This window comes from Podarcis tiliguerta (assembly GCF_965153285.1).
Source record: "Podarcis tiliguerta genome assembly, chromosome: 5".
In the NCBI taxonomy this organism is placed as follows: Eukaryota; Metazoa; Chordata; class Lepidosauria; order Squamata; family Lacertidae; genus Podarcis; species Podarcis tiliguerta.
In genome coordinates, this window is record NC_139538.1 from 62,444,761 (window position 1) to 62,457,427 (window position 12,667).

At 44.9% G+C, this 12,667-nt stretch overlaps 1 protein-coding gene across 1 annotated transcript in view; it reads right to left on the reverse strand.

Annotated features, from left to right (window-relative positions):
* The window catches only part of HECTD2 (HECT domain E3 ubiquitin protein ligase 2), a 58,652-nt gene extending 46,760 nt beyond the window's left edge, over positions 1–11,892 (reverse strand). The window contains exon 1 of the mRNA XM_083443668.1: positions 11,605–11,892. The gene's annotated coding sequence lies outside the window, so the exon portion shown is untranslated. The remainder of the gene's footprint in view (positions 1–11,604) is intronic.
* Between the last annotated feature and the right edge of the window lie 775 nt (positions 11,893–12,667).

The window sequence follows — 12,667 nt, forward strand, 5'->3', positions numbered from 1 at the left end:
CTGGAAATGCTCTTTGAAGTTCTTCTTTGCTAACATGCAGGATCCACCCCCGCCCTAACAACAATGAGTGAGAAAGCCTCAGCAGATAAACGGCACAAAATCAAACGGCCGAAATTCCATTCAGCATTGCTCTGGGGTATGCAAAAAGCATTTTTGGGGTTTTCATGCTATTTATATTCAGTCTCATCTTTGGGACATGCAACCCTGGGCCACATGATGAAAATGCCCCTGAGCTTTGAAGGCCTCCTGCAATAGACTGACTTTCCCCTCCACTATGGCGGCAGCCTTAATAGTTTTCCTTAGTTTGCATCAAGCTTTGAGTTTAGATCAGGGGTAGCTAAACTGTGGCAACTCCCATCGCCCCTAACTATTCGCCATAATGGCTGCAGCTGATAGGAATTGGAGGCCAACAACATCTGGAAGGTCACAAGCTAACCACCTCTGGTTTAGATAATCAGTGTAACATTGTGTAAGTTTTAAACATAGCATTGAATACGATAACAGTGATTACCCAAATCTCACTGTTTGTGAAGAGGCCCCCATAACAGTTCAAGCTTCAGGACCCCCAAAATCTAAGTCTGCCACTGGTTTCTGTAAAGCAGACCAGTGGTTTCGTGATTGTGCCAAGAAGCACCACTGACATTTTGGTAGCAGAAGTGTGGTATTAAAGCACAGCCCCCATGATGTCACAGATCATCCCCACACCAACACAAAAAAGTTACACCACAGTGCTCTTGCACACAAATCTTTTTTTTTTTAATTGAGGTTTTGCTGTTTGAAATTTGAGAGGCAACCTGAGAGGAAAGAGTGGGGTAACAACCAATTGATTACACTGTCTGATCCCCCCATGTAGATTGTATGTGTAGAATTCAGGCTGATTGCACAATAGTCATGTCATCTGGAGGCAACCATTGTCTTTAATTTTGGTGTACAGGCAACAGCTGTTTTGCACAGGGGTTATGTTCCTGACCCCCTGTGTGCATTGGCAGAGCGTGTATAAACCTGCTCCTAAAGGTAAAGGTAAAGGTACCCTTGCCCGTACGGGCCAGTCTTGACAGACTCTAGGGTTGCGTGCTCATCTCGCTCTAGAGGCCGTGAGCCAGCGCCGTCCGAAGACACTTCCGGGTCATGTGGCCAGTGTGACGAAGCTGCAGCTGGTGAGCCAGCACCAGCGCAGCACACAGAAACGCCGTTTACCTTCCCGCTATAAAGCGGTCCCTATTTATCTACTTGCACTTAAGGGTGCTTTTGAACTGCTAGGTGGGCCGGAGCTGGGACCAAACGACAGGAGCTCACCCCGCCGCGGGGATTCGAACAGCCGACCATACAATCGGCAAGTCCTAGGCACTGAGGTTTTACCCACAGCGCCACCCGCGTCCCTTTTAAACCTGCTCCTACCCTGCCCCATTTTTTGGCCACTTCCGGGTTGCGGCAATGCAAATGTGCACAGTTGCACACATATAGGATAAGAGTAAAACCGTTGTGGCTTGTACTGTCTTTCTCTTTCTCCACTCATCCAACCTAGAGGGCAAACTGATGAATTTGTAGAGGTCAGCCATCTCAATAAGGGGAGCAACAGTGAACACCAGCTAGCCCTCGTGCCAGTGAAAGGGCGAGTGCTGAGTGTTTATTATTAGCTCCTACTGTGCAAGTTCAGGAGCCACGGTACTTTCCAGGGCTGAGCATCTCAGTCATCTCAAAACCACTTTCCCTCAAAAGGCTGCAGTGCACACTCATCTGATGCCCTTGCACACCGTTATTTTTAAAAATGCTCATGAAGTCATTTGCCTGAGTGCTGACAACTTTGCTATCGAGTTTCAGTTCTTTGCAATTTGAAGCATTCAGCAGATAAACACTGGAGAATGCCATCTCTTCTGCTTGGAACAGAAGGCACTGACAGAACTTCAGCCATCTCTTGTGACTGACAGGATGAACATACAGCCAATACACTGTATAGCTAATGTTGCCCTTGCTTTTGCTGCCTAATGTTTCTTTACTAAAATTACATGTAGCAATTATTTATCATTCTTATTTATTTAGTAAACTTATTAGTGCCCCCTTAAAAAGGTAACTTGGAGCAACTTAAAACAATCAATAAATAACACATACATTAAAACCAGCACAAAACAAAACAGGGTGGGGGAAACCTAAAATTCATTTATATTTTTAAAGGCAGGACTAGTAGGTCCCACCTACTGTAGGAGGCCACAGGTAATTAAAAGCCAAAGGCCTGGTGGAAAAGAAATGTTTTTCACTGGAGCCTAAAGATATGTAATGATGGCACCAGGCGAGGCTTCCTGAGGAAAGCATTCCACAAGCGGGGAGCCACCACGGAAAAGGCACGTTCTTCTGTTGCCACCCTCCAGATCTCCCATAGAAGGGTTACACAGAGAAGGGCCTCATATGCAGGGGCGAAGGAAGGCCGGGGCGGGCGTCGTTATGTAGGGTGCATTTGTGGCGTTGCTACGTACGACGCATGCACCGTACGTAATGACGCCACACATGCGCTTTATAGCCACCAGTGCCGCTCCAGCGTGTTGGGATCCTCTGCTTGTGGCTGCAGCCGTGAACAGAGGATCCTCCGCAGCTGTAGTGACGACAGAGGGATCCCAGCACCATCTGTATGGCACTGGAGTGGTGCCAGCGGCAAACCACTATACAGGGCATGTGCAGCGTCGCTACGTACAGCGCATGCGTGCGACGCCGCATATGCACTGTACTTAGCGGTTTGTCAATGGCGCTGGGATCCTCTGCTTGCGGCTGCAGCCGCGAACGGAGGATCCTCCACATGCGGCTTCAGTGGCGCAATGGCTCCTTGCGCCGCCACAAGCCCCCGTGGGGTGACTTTTTGTAACCCCCGTAGACATGGAACCTGGGGCGCACCACCACCCCGCCCCCCATTGTGACGCCACTGCTCGTATGATGACTGCAGGGTCAAGACTGGTTCATATGGGGAGAGGTATTGGGGTCCTGAGCTTTATAAGTCAAAACCAGCACTTTGAATTTCCATTTCCATTTAAACCATTAAAGACAAATGATGAAAATGTTACCTCCCTGCTCTTTCTTTCTTCTTTTAATGGCACCTAGGACATTTCCAGACTCACTCTTTGGGGATGGGATTCAATCACATCCCAGCAAATTCAGACCATGCAATTAAATCTGCTTGTTTAAAAAAACCTCTCTTCCCCCATAGATAGCCTCTTTTTAACAGGGAAAGTGATGGGAAAATGCCCTTTGACACAATGTCATCTAACCTCCCTGCAAACAAATCAGAATGAATGCTCATTAAACTGGTTGTCTGGAATCAACCATAGGCATGAAAATTTGAGGTCTCATGGTATTTCCACCTGTCAGGGACTGGCAGGGCTCTGAGGAGTGAGTGGAAGAGGTATTGGAGCCAGGGGCAGAGGAAGGGGGGTGCGGTAGGTGTGGGCCACACTGGGTGTCACCACTGTGACTAAATGCCAGGTGGCACGCACCACGGGGCCTGCAGTGCACCTGAGCCACACGTCTCTCTGCCCTGCCCAAACAGTCCTCCTGCTGCCTCCCCCCCCCCCAGCTGTAGGGTGGCTGAGTGGGAGGAGGCAGGCAGACTCCCGAAGTCCCTATGGGCACCCAAGTGGCTTCCTCCACTGCTGATTGGAGCCAGAGGTTGATCTAAGGGAATGGAGTGGCACTTTATTGGGTTTTGTGCCTCCCACGAGGCAGGAGCCAGAGCTGGAGAATGGATCTGAGCAGTCAGAGACGGGGAAGGAGGTACAGGATGTAGGACAGAAGCCAAAGCTTGAAGGGAGGGGGCTGACAGAATCCCTTCCACCACCACCCCACTGTCCCCCAGGACCGGGGGGGCAGGTGGGCTGAAGAGGCAAGCACAGAGACAACTTCTGTGTAAGAGCTACCTAGCCACCGGGAACATGTTTGTGTGTGTTTAGTGCACCTTGGGAGCTCCTGCAAGTTCATGCTTTGTCAATAAAGAAAACTACCAGCCACTTGGGCTGGATGTGCTCAGGACACCACCTCTAGGAAGAATTCCCTGCTGTTCTGCCTGTTCTGTATGGGTTGTTGTTTGGTAGCCACAGAATTCGGCATTGTTCACAAAAGTCATCTTCCTATGAATTCTGTATTTATTTAGACGTTTCTAGTCCTTACAGATTCAAAAGTGTCATTTAAACTTAAGAATGCGGGCACTCTAATGTAAGGGGAACTCTTGCTTCACTCCTGCCATGACTGTGAGTCTGGGTAGGCCAGTCAAGCAAGGGACTCTCTGGTAGACAGCCCCTACACTTCCCTTATGTTCCCTCTAACCCCATGCAGAAGTGAAACCTGGGGGTGCAAGGCAAATATTTATGAGGGGAAGTACAGAGAGCACTGAGCTTACTTGTCTCTCACCAGAACCCAAAGTAGCTTGCTTTTCTCTGACAAATCCCAGTCATATGCACCTGCATCAGGAAGACTAAGCTTGCGAAGTGGGAAATAACCCTTTGAGTCTGGCAGAAATGCACACAAGGACCCTAACAACCAATTTTAATAGTTTTAATAAGACTTCAAAAGACAAGAGGCCAAAGGGGAGGCAAGCAAGCTCCACAAAATGGAAGAGGATCTCAGGGGTGATTGTGTCAACAGCCCGAACCATTCGGTTGTCCCAGAGGTTGTCTAGGGCTTCAACAGGATCACCAGTCATATCAGCTGGAGAATCCTCCAGCTGGGAGATGGTATATTTTCCCCTTCCCTGATCAATGGAACCCATTTTTGTATTTAGTCTATTGAAAGGATACACAAGTGCTCTGCTTGTAAGTGATGGCGGGCTAGAGAGCCTTGGCAATCTTAAAGAGACAGGCTGGCTTGGGCAGGCCTGCATTATGAACACTGTCCAGTGAAGCCACTGAGAGGGCTGAACAAGATTTCTAGGGATCAAGGATGCCTCTTCACTGTGCTGCATAGCCTCTTGTACTTCCCAGTTTATAAATACATTATACAGAATACATTATGCAAAATGGTAGAAGATGCAACACAAATGAGAAAAATTATGCTAATTTGAAGAGTCTTTACAGGTTCTTGGCTTTTTCTTGGCACAAAACTTGGGTTATCATGTTGATGAATTTTAATTTCTTTCTTTTTAGCTCAGAATACATAGCATAGCTCACCAGTTTATGATACTTCCAGCTTGATCCTCAGTACTGAAGAATGAACACACTCCCTTCTTTACCTACCCTCAGTTGCTGATATCAGTGGGTGACTCTGTCACTTCCGATTGCTCTCAGTTTCTCATATTTCCCAATATTAAGTTCAGTTTTCCACACCAGTTTGTAATTTATTCAGCATTTTAGTGCAAATTTCTCCCAATATACATGTGTCTAAGTGCAGTTTTGCCTAAAAAACACATTTTTGCAAATGTTTGCGTATTGGTTTGGGAAGTGTGAATTAGTTTGTGTATTGGTTTGCCTCACCTTTAAATGCAGACAGAACTGAATTTCTCTCCCCATCCCTATTTCTGTGCCTCCAAGAAGAGGAAGTTGCTAGCTTTCTGTTCTTATTCACCACCACCACAACAGATGCTGAGAGTGTGGTTCTGAATCGTACCAGCTGAGCAGAGTCCACAGTCTGGGTCTATAAAGTTCTTTTCAGGATTCTGTCCTTTTCTTGATTCTCTACAGAAACCTTCTTCTTAATGGCCCGAGAGCCAAACTAGATGTGATATTAATTGCACAAATGCAATTTTTATCAGCTTCAGCTGTTGCAACAACTGCGACCATTCCTGGGCCAGCCTAGCTAGACCACAGTAATCCAGGCACTGGTAACTTCAGGGTTGGATTACTGCAATGCAATCTATATGGGACATTTCTTGTGGCTGGTCTGGAAACTGCAGTTAGTGCAGAATGTTGCAGGATGATTGCCAAGGCCGGCCCACCCTTGAGACAAGGTGAGGCGACTGCTTCAGGCGGCAGGATTCTCCAGAGCAGTAGATCCTGATGTCAATCTCTCCCCCTGCCCCTTGTTCCTGATTTAGTTCTTCCCTCACCCCATATTCCCTGGCAGGGAGGGGAGCATCATTTTGGGGTCTGCCTCAGCCACCAAAATGTATTGGACTGGCCCTGATGATTACTGACTGGAGTGAGATCCTATCAGCATATTACACCTCTGCTCAAAGGTCTGAGCTAGCTGCCAATTTGTTACCAAGCCAAATTTAAGGTTTCCTATTAATATATAACACCCTCAACAGCTTGGAACCAGTTTACTTGAAGAATTGCCTTGCTCCACACATGCCTACTAGACCTTGGACTTACCCTGCCCTGATGGCACCACTGAGCTCATGGGCTTATGTTATAATGTGGAAATGGTGTTGTTGTTGTTGTTTAGTCATTTAGTTGTGTCCGACTCTTCATGGCCCCAAGGACCAGAGCATGCCAGGCACTCCTGTCTTCCACTGCCTCCTGCAGTTTGGTCAAACTCATGCTGGTAGCTTTGAGAACACTATCCAACCATCTCATCCTCTGTCGTCCCCTTCTCCTTGTGCCCTCCATCTTTCTCAATATCAGGGTCTTTTCCAGGGAGTCTTCTCTTCTCATGAGGTGGCCAAAGTACTGGAGCCTCAGCTTCAGGATCTGTCCTTCCAGTGAGCACTCAGGGCTGATTTCCTTAAGAATGGATAGGTTTGATCTTCTTGCAGTCCATGGGACTCTCAAGAGTCTCCTTCTGCAACATAATTCAAAAGCATCAATTCTTCGGCGATCAGCCTTCTTTATGGTCCAGCTCTCACTTCCATACATCACTACTGGGAAAACCATAGCTTTAACTATATGGACCTTTGTTGGCAAGGCAATGTCTCTGCTTTTTAAGATGCTGTCTAGGCTTGCCATCGCCTTTCTCCCAAGGAGCAGGCATCTTTTAATTTTGTGACTGCTGTCACCATCTGCAGTGATCATGGAGCCCAAGAAAGTAAAATCTCTAACTGCCTCCATTTCTTCCCCTTCTATTTCCCAGGAGGTGATGGGACCAGTGGCCATGATCCTCGTGGTAATGGTAGCAAGATTTTAACAACGCTTTCAAATTAAAAGAAACTCCCTCCTAGTAGGGCAAAAGTCAGAACTTGAGAGCCAGACCTGTGCTTTCTGAAAGGAATAACGGTGCACATGGAAAGTCTTAAATGTGTTGGAAGAGCACAAAGAAACAGTTAAGTTAGAATTAGAGAGAGGAAAAAAGAGATTGTGTTTTCTCTTTGGCATCTACTGGAGGAAGTGATGATGGGTGTGACTTTTTGCAGTTTGGTAAAAAGCTTAGTGAAGGAGAAATTATGGAATGTTCTTTAAGGGAAGGGACTTTGTAAAGTAAAAGCTATAAATATATGGAAAATAAGCTTAAAATTTGCAGCAGGTTTGGGAGGGTTTTGTGTGTGTATGCATTCTTGGAAATATCTGCTTATGGAGGATTCAAAAGAAGCAATAACTGTTGTGGAGGAAATAGAACCCTAAAGAAATGTAAGCTATTATTAGTCAGAGCTGCCCAGAAATGCATGTGCTAAAAATGAAAACACAGGAAAATGAATAGAGGTCTATTTGCTGTTTTATGCTCTTCTTCGAAGAGCTGTATGCCATGCAATTAGAATATTGATCTCTGAGTCTTCTAGGAGGGATGGGCGAGGCCTTCTAGGTAGTCAAGTATACTGTACAGTTGGTGCAAATGCCCAATATTAATCCAGTGATAGGGGCTCCATATTATAACATTCAATACCATTCTGCCCTGTGCAGCTTGTTTTTCTAGGAACAAAATACAAAGCTATGAGGTTTGATTATTAGTCTCTGAAGAAAGTTGTACTGAGCTTACCCATGCACTCCAATGGTCTCTATTTATTACCATGAAAAGTATTGTTATGAGTTGCGGGGAGGTAGGCTGTGTGTACGAGCTCCCTTCTAATCCCTGGATCCAGTAGGGAATCAATTCCTATAATAGCCAGGCTAGCTTCCTGGTGAGATAATGGCCTTCTAAGTATGGAACATTAAGGTAACAAAGGAAGTAGCTCTGTGTGGGGTAGTTAGAAAGTGTCAGGCAGAGCTCTTTCTCAGCCTTATATGGAAATGCCAGGAATTGAACGAGGGACCTCCTGCCTGTGAAGATGTGCCCTGCTACTGAATTGTGGCCTTCCCCTTTCTCATCTCACTGTCATTACTCTGAACCAGGGGTCAGCAAACTTTTTCATCAGGGGGCCGGTCCACTTTCCGTCAGACCTTGTGGGGGGCCAGACTATATTTTGGGGAGGGGGGAATGAACGAATTCCTATGCCCCACAAATAACCCAGAGATGCATTTTAAATAAAAGGGCACATTCTACTCATGTAAAAACACACTGATTCCTGGACCATCCGCTGGCTGGATTTAGAAGGCGATTGGGCCGGATCTGGCCCCCGGGCCTTAGTTTGCCTACCCATGCAGTCTGAACCTTTCTTTAACGCTTTCTGTTTCAACTGCCTCAGATTGCCATGTCTGATCGTGCTTGTGAGTTACAGTAAATATCCAGAATTCGGTGACTTTTACTGCCAAACATTTCACTGGCAATTCTTAAATTGATAGAAAAGCCAGCAGAAAATATCAGACATGTTTGTGTCATGGAGCTCAGTTTTGGTATTTACTTGCTGTATTGTTTTTAACACTCAATTGGGAGCCGCCCAGAGTGGCTGGGGAAACTCAGCCAGATGGGTGGGGTATAAATAATAAATTATTATTATTATTATTATTGTTGTTGTTGTTGTTGTTGTTGTTGTTCATGGCACAGTAAATGCAAATTTGCAGTCAATGAGGGAAATATGAATAATTTTTGGACATTTATTGTAGCCACTTAGTCAGCCTCGATCTTCACTGGAGCAAATATATATAGGAAACTTCACACCCTCTAGATGTTGTTGAACTACAGTTCCCACCACCCCTGATGGGAGTTGTAGTTCAGGAACACCTGGAGGGCCAAAGGATCCCCATGCTTGCACTATAGTGTTCCATAGAGTTCTGACATTGACCTCTGAAATTATTCAGAATTACTGGTAAATGTCAACATTCACCACACAGTACTATAAGGAAACACGGGCCAAGGCTGACACACCACTCAGCAGTTTAACTCAGTTAACACTGGACCAGGCCATGGGATAATTTTAGAAAGCTACAACCAGATGGTTTAAAGAAGCATGTTGTGTCACACATGCCAGAGCAAGGCAAAAATCTCACAGTCGCCACTCTGACATCTGTGCAATGTTGTGATACATTTCTCTTAATAGGTTATGTCATTTGGATTTTTTTTAAAAAAAGAAAAAAATGTGCATTTTATAGCTTAGCTTTGCATAAAAGGTAATTTTTGGCTGCTTAAGGATTATCCACAATCTTTCTTGGAATGTGGAAAAATGTAGCCTCTCTGAGAAGCCTGTCTCAGCCTAATAAGGCAGAGTTCTCTACTGGTAACATAGTCTGAATACCTTCTCTATGAAATAATTCAGATCATAGGGAGAACCTCCATCAACGTGGCACAGTAGCTGGATCAGCTTTCCACCTATAAAGAACAAGATCGCCTTTGAATAATTAGTCATTCCAAGCTACACACAACTGTTTTCTTATATGGCTTCTGCTGCAGCAAGAACCACCACATAAGAAATAATATTCCCAAAATCCTCTGACATAACGCTTTGCATTTTCCCAGTGGAGAATTGAAGCAGTCATTCTACTAAGGCAGGGGTGGCCATCTCTCAAGAGACTGCGATCTACTTTCAGAATTATAAACTGGCAGTGATCTACCCCTGGTTTTTTTTTTTTTTGGGGGGGGGGTTCAGCTAAAGTTTCTGAGCTTTTTTTAGGGAGGAGTAGAGCCCCATTTTTTTAGAGGTTAAAAATAAGCTTTTGGGGGGATTCTTTTTTTGGGGGGGGGTTAAAGGCATGGGAATAAGGGGTAAAGACACTTACAAAAAGATCGCTATGGATCAAAACAGCAGCACAGAGAAAGCTCCGTCTTCCAGAGATCATACAACAATGGAGGGTGGGGCGAGGGTGCAGGGCAGGAGTCAGTTTTAGCGATGTTAAGGAAAGGGAGCCAGAGATCTACCAAAATCTCATGGGGATCTACCAGTAGATCACGATTGACCTGTTGGACATCCCTGTACTAAGGAGACAATCAATTCATTGCCAGGAGAAGTAGAAACATGGGTTAATCAGCCACAGGATCCTTTCTCTGAGTGTGATGTAACAGATGCTCCAGAGCAAGCTTGTATCATGTCAAGCGAATAGACCCTGTCAATAATAATAATAATAATAATAATAATAATAATAATAATAATAATAATAATAATTTATTATTTATACCCTGCCCATCTGGCTGAGTTTCCCCAGCCACTCTGTCAATCTTTTCTATTTTTCATTTAATAATTACAGGATATTTATGGAATCTTAGGGTGATGTTCAACGTCCATCAGGAAAAGGAGGAAGGTGACAGTTTGTGGTGATTCCTTTTGCCCCGTTGCAGACTCCCCCGTGAAATCTGAAATCTGCTCCAGAGATTATTAGGATATGTACACATTAGCCTTTCAAGCTGCATTTGCACACTGTTGTTCACATCAGAAAGAAGGTGAGGAAGTTTCCACCCAATGCGCATGATGTTTTGGTTCCCCCTCCCCACCACAAACTCTTCATGAAGCTGTTATCTGTGCGTGTGTTCTCATTTGCCCATGTATGGTGGCTGTTAGTTATGCCCACATTACTGCTTATCCGCATCCAGTTTTCTGGTCGGACTGAAGTTGGTTTGGGGGGGTGGGGGGAAATGCATCAAACAGCAATACAGGATGACTATGGATTGTGGCTAACATGTGACTGTAGTTTCAAAAACTAGCACTGGATGTGAGGTGGCATTAGTATGAACACCCCCTGAGTAAAAAGCCATTGGCTGAGATCTAGTGATCCCTAGGTACATACAGGAATCTCATACTATAACAGAGGAGGGGTGCTATAGCTTATGGACCAGTCCAGCTAAAGTTACATTTTGATCCATGTGATGTGTGACCTCACATGGAAATGTTGAATGCTTATTTTCTTTCACCAAGAGCCAAGTACAGCTAAAGTGCAATCGTTGATTTAGCTGGAGGGAGCTGAACCAGCTCCACAATAATTTATGAGATTTCTTATTTTAGACCTGCTGCTTTGTTTCTTGATACATGTACAAGTTTCACAGTAGGCATTTCAATGTATTTCAGAGGCAGGCAAAAAGCAGCGGAAAGGGGATGAATAACATTTTATGATACAACTATCAGTAGGATTTATTTGGGCAGGGACAGTCGGTTTTCTGGGGAAAGGTCATAAATCAACACTTAATCCTAAAATCATTCAGCAGCTTTTGTAAGGATCGGACATACTGAAGCAAATCTCTACTTGTGACAAGATTTTTTGTTAAATGGCCAAATTTATCCCAATATTTTATTACTTTTGGAAAGCAAACAAAACATGTCTCTCCCATATCAGTCTCTACAGCCACAACGGGCACTGTAACTCTCCAATGATTTGACTTCCCCCCTGAAGGCACATTCTTCAATTGTCTCCCAAGATAGATAGATGAGACCCAAAAACTTTTGGAAATGTGACATACTTGCAGTTTTGTTTTGCTTCAGAAGCCATGAGCAGAATGCTCCTCTGTTCCCTTCTCTGTTCGCTGCTTGCAACTTGCTCTGCTCTGTTTAGGCTACAGATGTTGGCAAGCTGCCTGCCTGAGCTGCATCACGCTCAAGCCAAACAATGCCGCTCCTCCTTCCAGCAGATCCTCCAAGTCTCCCTATTTTCCAGGGAGGTCCCTGATTTAGAGGAGCCATCCCAGATTCTGATTTGATCCTGGAATGTCCCACTTTTCCTTAGGATGTCTCTATTTTCATTGGAGAAATGTTGGAGGGTATGGAGTTATCCCTGTATAGGGAAGTTTTAAAATGCTTTACAGTGGTACCTCGGGTTACATATGCTTCAGGTTACATACACTTCAGGTTACAGACTCTGCTAACCCAAAAATATTACCTCGGGTTAAGAACTTTGCTTCAGGATGAGAACAGAAATCGTGCTCCGGCGGCATGGTGGCAGCAGGAGGCCCCATTAGCTAAAGTGGTGCTTCAGGTTAAGTACAGTTTCAGGTTAAGAACAGACCTCTGGAACGAATTAAGTACTTAACTCAAGGTACCACTGTATTATGTTTTTATATATGTTAGAAGCTGCCCAGAGTGGCTGGGGCAACCCAGTAGGATGTGTGGGGTATAAATAGTAAAATTATCATTATGGAATGGGACGTCCCTATTTTCAACAGAGAAATGTTGGAGGGTATGTTCCAGTAATTGGTCTTGGCCTGGGATGTGTGGCCTGCCCAGGAAGTCATTAGACCATTGTTGACATCTTTGGAACAGGCAAGTGTCGCTAAGAATAGAACTCCTCACATGTTTTTTAAACAAGGAAGCTCAAATATCTAGAGACTGGAAACAATTCAAACTGAGGCTATTGCCCGATGAAAGTACCGGTAGATTTCAATTTCATTGCTCACATGCTTTTGAATGGATTAAATCTGTACAATTTTGCTGTCACAGAAGCCTATGAGAGAAAGGGAAAGGTGAAACTTGCATTTGTGACTAAAGATACATTGGGCTGGACTTTTCAACAGGTTGGCTCAGTTTAAA